The sequence below is a fragment of the Leptonychotes weddellii genome, chromosome 13, assembly GCF_054177405.1.
Source record: "Leptonychotes weddellii isolate Sample4059 chromosome 13, ASM5417740v2, whole genome shotgun sequence".
In the NCBI taxonomy this organism is placed as follows: domain Eukaryota; kingdom Metazoa; phylum Chordata; class Mammalia; order Carnivora; family Phocidae; genus Leptonychotes; species Leptonychotes weddellii.
The window spans coordinates 55,507,255-55,520,378 of NC_138381.1; the positions used below are offsets into that span (position 1 = coordinate 55,507,255).

General features: G+C 41.6%; 1 protein-coding gene across 4 annotated transcripts in view; it reads right to left on the reverse strand.

Moving 5' to 3' along the window:
* Positions 1 to 13,124, reverse strand: part of GNAL (G protein subunit alpha L) — a 147,434-nt gene that overhangs the window by 84,085 nt on the left and 50,225 nt on the right. The gene's annotated exons all lie outside the window — the stretch shown is intronic.

The window sequence follows — 13,124 nt, forward strand, 5'->3', positions numbered from 1 at the left end:
AGTGGGAAAGGGAGAAGCAGGCTTCCCGCAGAGCAGGGAGCCCGATGCAGGGCTCGATCCCAGGACCCTGGGATCATGACCCGAGCTGAGGGCAGACGCTTAACGACTGAGCCACCCAGGTGCCCCTGAGCCATCCAGGGTCTTGATTAAACAACTTGCAAAGAAGAGCATGAAGAAAGGCATTCAGTAAAAAAATTTCCAAGTGCTAATTGTATTACAGCCTGAATGATACGTTACTCTCTTATGTTATCATTCTTATTAAGATTTGAAGACGCTTTTCGTGAGCATACTCTTCGCATTCCAACTGCAGCGTTCAAATGAACACGTTGCTTGGATTAATATATCTCTGATTACGTTCCTTCATTCTTCTGACGAACAGTTTGCTGAATTCTGAGCACATGGTACTGTGAAACGAAATAGTATCAGTCTGGATACCTGTTGCCCAGGCCTTCACAGGCACAGAAGGCGCAGTATGAACAGAGCTCCTGAAGTAGGTCAGCTGGAGTTAACAGGGAATTTCATGTGATTTTAAGCTGTATGGCTCATTATACCTTAAAGTGAGAAATTCTCACTGATTCTGTGTCATCTGACACACAAATGGTAAGAATCCTGATCCCACAAGGAACGACTGTCACTTCCAGTCGGGCTGTGAATGTGGGCAAATCCCACCTTCTCCCTGGGATTCTTGCTCCTCATCTATGACGTCACTCCAGCTGTCTCTGAACTTACTCATGCACGTCGTAGACTGAGTTTTCACAAGAGGACCAAAGGAAAGAAGAGTGTAAAAAATGCATTTGGCCTTCTGATTCCTAATGTTGAGGAAAAGTAAAATGGTGTTTTATTTTGATACAATCTTTAGGCTTTTATGATTTATTTATTTTTGAGGTTCCATTCCTGGGGTGCCCCCGTGTTATGCACAAATGACTGGTAGCATAACAGCTAAAGAAATCTGACAAATGGCAAAGGGAACCTACAGCACATGATCCAGTAGCAAATCTTAGTGATGAACAGAAAGCAAATTTTCAAAAAAATTACTTTAAAGTTTTCAACAAAGCCAAAGGATGAAGAGAAGACTGTCGTATTTCTGAGTTTTAAAATCTTATTACAGGAGTTATCTCTCAATATTATACACGTCAGAAAGTGTTGCTCTTGAAAGAGTTGAACCTTCTCTTCATTAACATGCTCTTTACATAAAAAAACTTCTTAAGAGTATGGAATTCTTTTTTTCTAATGAGCTAATTGAAATAGTGTTGTTATCTATAATAACATTTTGTCTAATCAAAACAAGAGTAGCTGGAGAAACTAAGAGAGCAACATGGGTAGCTGAAATTTAAGAACAAGAAAAGTGGCTTTTGAGTCAAGTACCAGCAAAAATGCAAATCCTGCAGAACTGTATGGAAAAATGTTCCAGATCCTACTGAAAAAGGAGCAATTCCAGAAACTGAAGCTGTTTATTTTTTTTTAAGATTTTATTTATTCATTTGAGACACAGAGATACAGAGAGAGAGAGAGAGACGGCATGAGCAGGGAGAGAGGCAGAGGGAGAGGGAGAAGCAGGCTCCCCGCTGAGCCGGGAGCCCGATGCGGGGCTCGATCCCAGGACCCTGGGATCATGACCTGAGTCGAAGGCAGACGCTTAACCATCTGAGCCACCCAGGCGCCCCAAAGCTGTTTATTTCTAGGCATCACTGGACCATGACAATGGATGGATAAATTCTAAGTCACTTCCATCCAGACTCTTCTCTCTAGGCATTACTATTACAGTTAAACCCTAGGAAAACCAACAGTTAACAAGATTCTAGAGAGCCTATCAATCCAAATCAAAGATTTCTAGATACTTACGGGTTTTAACTTTTTCAGCAAAACTTTTTTCCCCCTTATCAATGACTTGTGATTATAAATCTTTCTTGAAGCAGTCCATACATCCCTGCCTTCTTGAAAATCTGGTATTTCACTTCTTGCTTCTTAAAGACCCAGGATATAAATCACAAGCATCAGTCACTGTATTTGTGATGTAGACAAGTGACACCCAAGGAAATCTGTCCCCACACAGAATGCCTCTGAGGATTTGCTTTTGAGTTCTTATGCATGTGTTCTACTCATTTCTGTCTTTTTCCTTGTTGTTCATAGTACTTTTGTCTGCCCCTTCTTAATTTTCAATCTGATACAGGCTTACTTGTTTCAACTGTAGATAGACCCTTTGACATTATGGCTTAGAGTGTGGGCTCCAGCAGCAAGTGCCAGCTCTCCCAGCAGAGCTCTGTGATGTGGGGCTAGTTAATCCACCTGAACCTCTTCATCCACTTCATGGAGTTTGTATTGGTGGCTACTTCATAGGGGGTGCATACGTGTGTGTGCATGCATGTGCACGTGCGTGTATGAAATGGGATGATCCATGTAAAACCTTAGAATGGTATGTGCTGCAGAGCTCAGAATCCAATGATACCCAAACCAATGGCTTCAAGATATTTTCAGAAATGAGAGCTCATGTAAGGATAGATAAGCCATGGGGACTTGGAACAAACCCAGCCCAGCCACCCTCTTCACCCTCACACGCAGTGAGGGTCAGCGGTTGGCTATTCATCCCTCCCTCAGAGTTGGGAAATGATACAGAGCAATTCCTTCAAGGTGTTAGTTTTGTCTTCAGTGATCAGGACTCGGAAAGCAGTCACAGTTGAGGGCAGGTTCAGCAGGAACTCTCTGCCTACACACCGGGCTCTCCCGAGAGACGGCAGCCAGGCCTCTGCTGTGGGAAGAGCTGTCATTGCTCGGATGAGGACCGGAAAGATGGCCCCATCCGAACCCCGCCTGCCCGCAGGGAGACGATCATGCCATCAGATACAGGACTGCACTCAGAGACTGATTCTTATCTGAGACGCACAAATGAATCAGCAATTTCCACCGACCTGACCTCTGGAAATAAAGATCAAAATGATGATGGTGAGTGGCCTGCCCAAGTCACAGCCTGCTGCTGGAATCAGGCTGACTCTGCGTGTGGCATGGACCAGTGGTCCCTGAGCCCAGGAAGGTGACAGAACACGTTCTGGAGTCCGAGCACCTGGCCTCCAGTCCTGAACCACGTGCTCGCCGGCCCCACGACCCTGGGCACATCAACTGCTTCTCTGTGCTTGTGTTTCCTCCCAAGGGAAAGGACCAGACGGCAATGGCACCTGCCTCAGGGTGCTGCTGGGGATACCCCACCTGGGACAGTACTTGCCCTGAAGAGCTGTGTGAGCAGCACTCACTATTTACCAACTTCACCAAAAACCAAAACCAAAACCAACCCAACCAAAAAAACCCCAAACAAAACCCAGATGAAAACTGAGGTGTAAAAAAATTGTTTGTGATATGGTTTCATGCATTTTAAAATTCCAATTTGGTTTTTCTTTATATTTTTATCTAAACTATAGAATTTACTCCAGGTGAAAACATTTTCTGCAGAATATAGTATTTTTAGCTCTCCCCATGAAAGCCCAAGCCTTGAAAAGCTACAGAAGAGAGAGAGAGCCCCCTGCAAACGCGACAGTCTGACCATGAATCCCGAGCCAGGCTTGCTCTGGGGCCACTCGCAGAAGTGCCAGCGAGCGTGCACAGGGCAGGCGTCCCATGTCGGTGGCAGCTCCCATCTCCCTGCTCCCGAGGGCCTTGCTGGGCTCAGGAATACAGCAAGGATCCTGAGCACTGCACTGCTTCTCGGTGGGGAGGGGGTCCTCACCACTCCCCCGCCCGGTGAGCAACAGTACTCTGCATGTTTCTGGCACTCATGTTACCTGACAGCAAAATGCCTAAGGAAAGTTTCCAAAGCTCTAGCACTTGGCAACACCTAAAAAGGCACTGTAAATACATTTATAAATGTCACAAGAAAGGCAATTAGATAGTAGCTGATATTTATTGGATATTTACAGGGTGCCAGGAACAGTGCCAAGCACCGAGATGCATTGGTGCATTTAATTTCCATCACAAGATAAGCATTATTATTATTATCCCCATTTTACAGATGAAAAAACTGAGCACAGAGTTGTCATTTAAACTGTCCAAGGTTGGGGTCCCTGGGCGGCTCAGTCATTAAGGGTCTGCCTTCGGCTCAGGTCATGATCCCAGGGTCCTGGCATCGGGCCCTGCATCGGGCTCCCTGCTCAGCGGGAAGCCTGCTTCTCCCTCTCCCACTCCCCCTGCTTGTGTTCCCTCTCTCACTGTCTCTCTCTCTGTCAAATAAATACATAAAAAAATATAAAATAATAAAATAAAATAAACTGCCCAAGGTTATAGAGTAGCGGCAGAAGTAAGATGAGAATCTCCGTAACGTTAAAGAACCTTTCCTCTAGGCACCAAAATGACTCAGATACAATTGTTTTAATACAACTATATATGTAAAGCTATTATTATTAAATTTCTGGCACTATTTTGCGTCCTTTCTTTTCAAACAAGAGTCTGAAGACAGTATACCAAACTGACTATGGGAACTAGTTCAGAGACTGGTTACACAGAGCACCATCCTGTTTTCTCCCACCTCCAACATACACCGAGACTCTTCCAGGGTAACTACACATCAAATCCTTTACACAGACGGCTTGAGGTTATTGTTGTTACGACTGGAAACAAGCAAACGCGTCACGTCCTTGGCCACCAAGAATGTGTAACTTCGACCAAACAAGCACTGAAGCAGCTCAAATTAAATGGATCAGGGCGTGGGACATGGGACGTGCAGGCACGGGGACGCCGAGGGGCCGGCGAACAGGATTTGCCACCTCTCACCTCACAGGTGGGGAAGGCTCCCACAGGAGATGGCTCCTTGGAAGGCTTCCGCCCAAACGTATGTTGAGACTAAGGATGTGAGGAGAAGCACCTCAGAGGAGAGAGGGTGATAAGAAGGGGGCACCACGTAGATGGTACTGACCAGAGTGAAGCAGAAAGGCAGGGGAGAGGGAGACTTCTGGAATAGGAAGGAAAGAGCCTCGCCCTGCTGCAGCCTGGCCAGCAGTGGTGGCCCTCATCGATGACCCGCTGTACAAATGCAAGGCCATCTCCTGGCAGCAGGGGATGGAAGGGACTGAAGGCTGATGGGTGGTACTCAATCCATAAGGTTAAACCACATGAAACTGCATAATGTAGGTCAAAAACGGCCATTTTTGACCAAAAAGGGCAGTTTCTTTTTTTTATAATCTGTATGTTTGTACCTTTTAATCCCCTTCCCCTATTTCATTCCTCCCCCTAACTCCCCCCTCTCTCCTCTGGCCACCACCAGATTGTTCTTTGTATCTATGACTCTGTTGCTGTTTTGTTTGTTTGTTTGGTTTTGTTGATTCAACATATAAGTGAAATCCTATTTATCTTTCTCTGTCTGATTTATTTCAATGAGCACAGTGCCCTCTAGGTCCATCGATGCTGTCACAATGGCAAGACCTCATTCTTTTTCGTGGCTGAGTAATATACCATTGTATATCCATTCATCTATTGATGGATGCTTAAGTTGCTCCCATATCTTCACTATTGTAAATAGTGCTACAATAAACATAGCAATGTGTATATTTTTTTGAATTAGTGTTTTTGTTTTCTTTGGATAAATACCCACAAGTGGAATTGCTAAATCAATATGGTAGTTCTACTTTTAACCTTTGAGGAACCTCCACACTGTTTTCCATGGTGGCTGCACCAATCTGCATTCCCACCAACAGTGCATGAGAGTTCCCTTTAATCCACATCCTCCCCAACATTTGTTATTTCTTGTCTTTTTGATAATAGCCATTCTGACAGGTATGAGGTGATATGTCCTTGGGGTTTTGATTTGTATTTCCCTGATGATGAGTGGTGTTTAGCATCTTTTCATGTGTCTTCGGCCATCTGTATGTTTTTGAAGAAATGTCTATTCAGATCCTCTTTCCATTTTTCATTAAATTCTTTTTGGGTTGAGTTATGTGAATTCCTTATAATTTGGGATATTAACCCCTTATTGGTTGAATCAGTTGCAAATAACTTTTTCCCTGCAGTCAGTTGCCTTTTCATTTTGTTGAAGTGTTTTGTTGATAGTTTCCTTTGCTAAGTAAAAACTTTTTAGTTTGATATAGTCCCACTGGCAGTTTCTTATTATTCAATTTAATAGAGGATAAAAGTCTTCTATATAAATGCAGATCTTGCATTTAATGAAAATGAGAACTGAATGAGAAGATGAGAATGAAAATGATGAGATAAGAATGAAAACAATGAGAAGAGAACTGAACGAGGAATTAGGAGACTCTCTGTTCTAGTCCTGACTCAACCTCTGGGTCAACACATCTGGATGACCCTAGACGAGTCTCTTAAAGTTCTGCTGTCACATCCTGCTCATCTATAAAGTAAGTCTACTGGACACACTTAAGTTCACTTCCAAGTGAAATGCTACGAATCAAGGAGAAGCCACCATAAGAGTGTAGAGAAGGAGGCGCAGTCAAAATGAGGTGAAGAAGTCAACTGCATATGAGCCGGGATCAACTGGGGTAAGAGCAGTGCTGAGGACAGAGCAAGGACTTGAAGTAGAACCCTGCAAAGATTTAGTCTCCCAAATTTCTAGGTCATAAAAACCACCAGAGAAGCATGAGTAGTCATTTGGCTTAAAGACAAAGTAGTTTCAATTTTATCCTCAATGAAATCGACTTGGGCCATTTAAAGCAATCCTTTTATTGAAGCTCATATATTTTCTAAATTTTTTGTAATTCTTTTCTATTACCTGTACAACTGTTTTTATTTACTTCTATACCATAGCATTCCTACCATAACATTTTACACTGGAGTTAAGTATAAAAGTCTCCAGTTGAATTACCTAAAAATTAGCTTCAAGAGAGCCATGACGCTAAGAATGTCTCACCATGATATTTCTGCAGGACCAGACTCTCTTTCTGAATTCCAGTTGTGAGAAGGACTCCTCGGATGTGTCACAATTTGTATGTGGTACTGCTCCGGCCACATTACCCTCCATCCCCAGTCTACCTGCCAAACTCATTCATTCTTCAAAGTCTGGTCCAAGCCTCACCTTCCCTGGGACAGCGAGGGGTCCACCAAATGCTCCCTCACAGGCGAATGCCACCTTCTTCTGCATGGACAACACATCTCAATGTGTCCTGGTTATTTATTTAAACCCTGTGCACCCTGTCACTCCTTCTGGGTACCCAAAAATTCACCTCGGTATTTCCAATGCTTAACACAGCTCCTGACACATATCAGGTAATCATTCTTGAAGAACTGAATAGAATTGAATGCCTATTCAGATAAAACTGATAATGGTTAATTTGTAAGATAATATCTTCTAGTAAATAAGAGAAATTCACGTGATATGATGTACTAATTAATGATAACTTTTTAGCAGTAAAAATAGGAAGCACTGATGATAATCTTTATTGACTTAATTATTTTTTTTAAGATTTTTATTTATTTGAGAGAGAGAAAGCACATGTGGGGGAGAGGGAGACAAGCTCCCTTCCAGGACCCCGGGATCACGACCTGAGCTGAAGGCAGACACTTAACCAACTGAGCCACCAGGTGCCCCTTTATAGACTCAATTCTTTCAAGTAGATGCAGATGCCAGTTGGTGTCATTTGAGTTTCTCGGGTAGGTGATTACACAGCTTAACAAAAACAAATAAAAATACAATGGCTTAAGAACAATTTAAAAAAAAACCCTGAAGAAATATAACACCTAGTACTTTGAAATGATATGTCATCATTTAAACTGCAAAGCATTAGGACATTTAGATACTGTCAAAATTTAGGAGATTGGGTAAGAAGAGGAAGCTTGAGAAAGAGGGGTTAGGGCTCCTCCAATAATTTCTCAAATCAATCATATTCTCACCAAAGGTATTCTTTTTTTTATTTTTTATTTTTTTTAAATGAAATAGTATTTCATTAATTTCATTAATCAATAATTATTTCTATGAGAGATATTCAAAAAATGAAAGAGGAGGATTTAGTAATTAAAAAGATTATTTCCAGTTGGAAAGATCAAGGAAGACTTTATAAATAGGTATACATGAATAGCTTTTTTTTTATTATTATGTTATGTTAATCACCATACATTACATCATTAGTTTTTGATGTAGTGTTCCATGATTCATTGTTTGCGTATAACACCCAGTGCTCCTTAGAGTTTACTGGGGGATACACGAATATACTGTTGTGGATAAAGAGAAATGAAACCTGATAATGACTCCATAAAACTGTTAACATTATTTTTTTATAAAAATGAAAACGCAAGTAGCAATTCTCGTTTTTCTACAAATACTCATTTGAATGAGATTGCATAGATGGTTCTAGAACCCAATTGAGAATCAGGGGTAGTAAAACTCATTTTTGAAACCAAATGTCACACTCTTATCTGATGGATGGATGGAAGTAGGGGAAGAAAAATAAAGAGAAAATGCCTGTTTTCCTTTTCCAGAGATAACTGTAAACGTAGTTTTTGCTGTGATAACATCTTTCATTCCTTTTAGGTCTTTTTGAAGCACAATCATTGAACTAAATGTAATATGTTGAAAACACTGTTCATAACTTACATAATACTTTGTGCAGGATTCAGCCTCCGTGTGTGTGTGTGCGTGTGTGTGTGTGTTTTAGATGTGTATGTGGATAAATACGTAGGATAAACAAGATTATGGTAAGGTTCATTTCACCTCAGTGTGGGATGAGCAAGTTCAAATGGAAATGAATGAACCAACCAGTATATTTATTTATCTTTTCTTTTCCTGTATTTACGTGCTTTATAGAATGAAGAAAATACAATGAGCCTGAACACAGTTTTTACTACTACTGTTTCCTTAAACACTAAGTAATTATGTGCGTGAGTAATAAATCGACTGCCACAACTGTGACTTCACTATTTAAGCTAAAGGAAGACAGTCTGTTTTTCTGAACACCATGGAACCCAGTCGGTAGACCATGGGCTCACCCTGGGTTCAGCCAAGTTCACGGTGAACAGTGAACCCAAGACAGTGAAGCGGCTACTCTGGCAAACGGATCTTGATTTTGCGACGGGGATGTGCTTCCTGACCAGGTGAGTGCACGTGTGAGTCCGTGGATTGCCACTACCTCCTCCTCTCTGTGCTCTCCTGTTCAGTCCCCCAGCAGCCATGCTCCAAATCCACAGAGTGTCGTGTTTTTTAATGAAACGAATAAAAAGTGTTCCAGGTGGGTTGGCAGCCTGCGTCCCATCTCCCTAACCCTCCATCTCCTTTCAACACCCAGCCTGACTTGAGCTAAGCTGGCTCTTCCCACCACGGTCCTTAGCTTTTCCTGCTTTGCTGATGAAAACACAACTCTCCCAGGAATCCCACCACATCGGTGTGACCGCGAAGCCTTCGGTCTGAGCCCTGTTATCCTTAGGACTCTTCTCTGAGTGGCTACACAATTTCTGGTCTATCCCATGTGAGGAAGCATGACATTATACGACACTGGGCTGTTCATTCATTCTATAGCACATACTGTAGATTGCTGTACGTACATCTTGTTTCTTCACTAAGACATCGGGTTCCTGAGGCTAGAAGTCTTTGTGTAACTTTGTGTAACTCTCAGCCCTAAGTACAGTGCTGAGCACATGGCAATTACCTTTTGGTGACTTTAGCACACATTTTTTAGCATAACTCTGTGGCAAAGGCCATGGCAAGCAAGGAGGAGATGGTTCCTACCCCCAATAAAGGCATGTTTATTGGCAAAACACGACATGACCATGACTAGAGCTTTAAATAAAAAGGACAGGTAAACATTTGAAATCATGACACATAATCTGCTTTCTGAGTGAGTTTAAGCCTTGTTAATTGGAGGAATTTAAAGGGAGCAGATAACTCCTTTCTTTGGTTATTGTAAGCCCTTGGCATTTGTTGAGTACTTACTAAGAGCTCAAAACGGACCTTTGGTAAATCAGTATTTAGATAAGGACAAACAGCATCCAAACTGTTCTGGGAATCTTGCTCAGGTACAGGTAGGTTTTGCAGGTGGTAAAGCAAGAACTGGTGGGAAGGAGGAACATGCAACGTGCAGGTGGAGGTAAGCATGTCACATGGGAGGAAACCAGGGGTTTATCCTTGTGCAGAAATTTCAAGGGCTGGGAAGTGTGGGCGGGGCAGAATGTCCTAAAGCTAAGAAGGAATACTACAGGATGGGCACAGAATGAACGGGGACCTCATGTGAGAAAGGGCATGCGGTCTGACCCTAAACGGTCAGAGAAATAGCTCCAAAGGGCCACCAACTGCTCTGACAGGTTATTCCACGCAGACCCTTAAGGTCAAATGACCTCCAGGTAGTCTGCTGGGGTTAATTGTATATGGTAAGGTTCCCCTTAGAGGCATGAAGGCTGTGGCTTCTACCCTTTAAAACATGGCTATTTAATGGATGCCTAATACAATTTTTCTATATTTTCATAATCAAGTACTCTGGTATTTTGTCTAAGTTCCAAGACAGTTTCCTTACAATTTAATGTTAAATCTTTAATATTACATTTTATTTCAAAAACATTTACTTGGCAATTCAGGCTGGATATCTTCTCCATACTAATAAGATTAACTGCAATTGTGTTTTATAACTGACTACTCACTATGAGATAAAAATACGTTAAAAGGATTGCTCTCTGAGGGCCCTAAGTTAATTTTATGCCACACTGGTTGTCTCTGGGTGTGAGACTGGGTGTCTGGGGCCGGGAGTAAGAGAGAGACTTTTCACTCTTTCATATCTTTTGGATTTTGTGCCGTATACAAATACTTCCTATTCAGAAAAAACCCCACAAATACAACTTAAAAAATGAAACTGCTTTGTGTAGTGAAAATGTTATGCATAAAGTCGATTTAATTTAATCCCAATGCTATAATAGAGGCAGAATAAAAAAAATGTACAGGATTATTTTAAGAGGTGAGGAAAAAACCCCACACATTCTGGATGATGTTCTCATGCAAAACGAAAAAAATTTAAAAGTCAGTGTTTTAGGGCGTCTGGGTGGCTCAGTTGGTTAAGCGACTGCCTTCGGCTCAGGTCATGGTCCTGGAGTCCCGGGATCGAGTCCCGCATCGGGCTCCCTGCTCGGCAGGGAGTCTGCTTCTCCCTCTGACCCTCCTCCCTCTCATTCTCTCTCTCTCAAATAAATAAATAAAATCTTTAAAAAAAAAAAAGTCAGTGTTTTAGAGGAATCTTTTCAAGAGTAAATTCATTATTCTGCCTCTTAAAACCTCAGTGTACCTTTCTCACAAATCACATGTGTCAACTCATTCAAGGCTTCATCTGACAAAAGAATAGCCTACTTGTCCGCACCTTCCACCGTTTTCTGAGAGAGAGCTGCAAAGTTCAAGGCATTTTCTCTCACAGTTACAAAAAACTGCAATGATAAGGACAATATGCTTTAATGCTAAGGTATTTTTAATGTCATATTCTTCTGGAAAGAACAAGCGTCCTTTGAAGTGAACTTCTGCTTTGGTAAGCCAAGTGACAAACTCCCAATATATCAAAATTTGAGGTGAGCCTTGACAACAAAAATCTCACACTTTCAAAGGATTTGAAGTTTCAATGACATCTTCCTTAAGGAATTAAAAAAATACGGTGTCTCACTTTGTGACCCTTAAAATGTATCAGGAATTAAAAAAAACCACGTTGCCTTACTTTGGGGCCCTTCAAATGTATCTTCTGTAAGGAAAAACACGTTAGGGAAGAGTTGCCTTGTGGCTCTGGCCCAGATTTCTTGATGTGTTGGTATAGACCAGGGGTCTTTCCGCACGCTTTTATTATTAAGAGCACAGAATGATACACTTTTTATTATGTGAAAGGCAGCATCATGATCTACACTGTATTTGGTTTTCATTGTAGTATTTAGAAGTAGCCAAAAAAGTTGCTAACAGCTTACCCCCTTCAATATGTATTGCACATAAAATTTATTAGTCTGCTAAAATTAGACAGTGTGAACGTTTTGATAAGAACAGGGTATTTATTTATACAACCCCAAAAAACATTCTTAGAACATACTTAGGAATTACAGAAGGGAAAAGGGCAGCAGACCCCACCTTCACGAAGAGATTCATTGTTAATGTCCGTGATGCACTAGGAAGGACACAAGGTCACTCCTGTGCTTTTGCTGCCAAAGCCCTAACTACATCTGGTCACGACACATCAGATGAGCCACAGTGAAGGCACTGCACAAAATTAATGTCTGGTCAAGGTCATGACAGAAAAGAGGGCCGAGGAACTGATAGTAAAGGAGACATGGACATTAAATGTAGTGCTTGATGCTGGATTGGATTATTGACCAGAGTTACCACTATCATTATTATTACTATAATTTCACTATATTATTATTGGGGCAACTGGTGAAATTTGAATAACATTTGTAGGTTACAAAACAAGAGTGTATCAATGTTAAATCTCTTCATTTTGATAGCCATACTGTGGAAAGTAAATCCACAGCAGAGTATTAGGTAAAGGAGCACACGGTCTGCAATCAACTCTGGAACGGTTCATGAAAATGTGTGTTGGTGTAGATAGAATGGGGAAGCAAATATGGCCGACTAGCTAGTGATGAATCTGTCTGATAAGTGTCTGGGAGTTCTTTGTACTACTTTTGCATTTTGGGGGTAAGTTTAAAATTGTTTCAAAATAAAAAGTTATCCTTTATTAGGAAAACCCTTATGATAACATTTCAAAGAAGAAAACAGAATTTTAAAAAAGCATCCTCATTGAAGCTCCAGTGTAGCTGATGGCTCTAACGGGAATATTTTATTTAAAATAATAGCAATTCCTTTCATTAGTATTCCAGATGTGCAGAATGAAGTATGGGGGTTCCATCCCTCCTTGTGTTTTGACATAAGCAATGTAAGGCTTGGAAGTAGGTTTCTGACAGAGGAAATGCCCTTTGCCCAAAAACAGATGAGCTCTCAGAGCGCCATGCCAAGAGCAGACATGCAGGAGTGGCCTCTTAATGAATTCAGGAGTGGTCTTTCCAAAGACAACTTGCATTTTGTCACTCCCTGACTAGAATAACTGGATGATTCTCCATTGCCTTGAGGAGGAGGCCCAAATCCTCTGGCCTCAGCTCAGCATGAAGCTGGTCAGGTGGGGCCCCCTCATATCATTCCAATAGCTCTCCATAAATACCTCTATTGTAGTGTTATACAATACCATCAACTT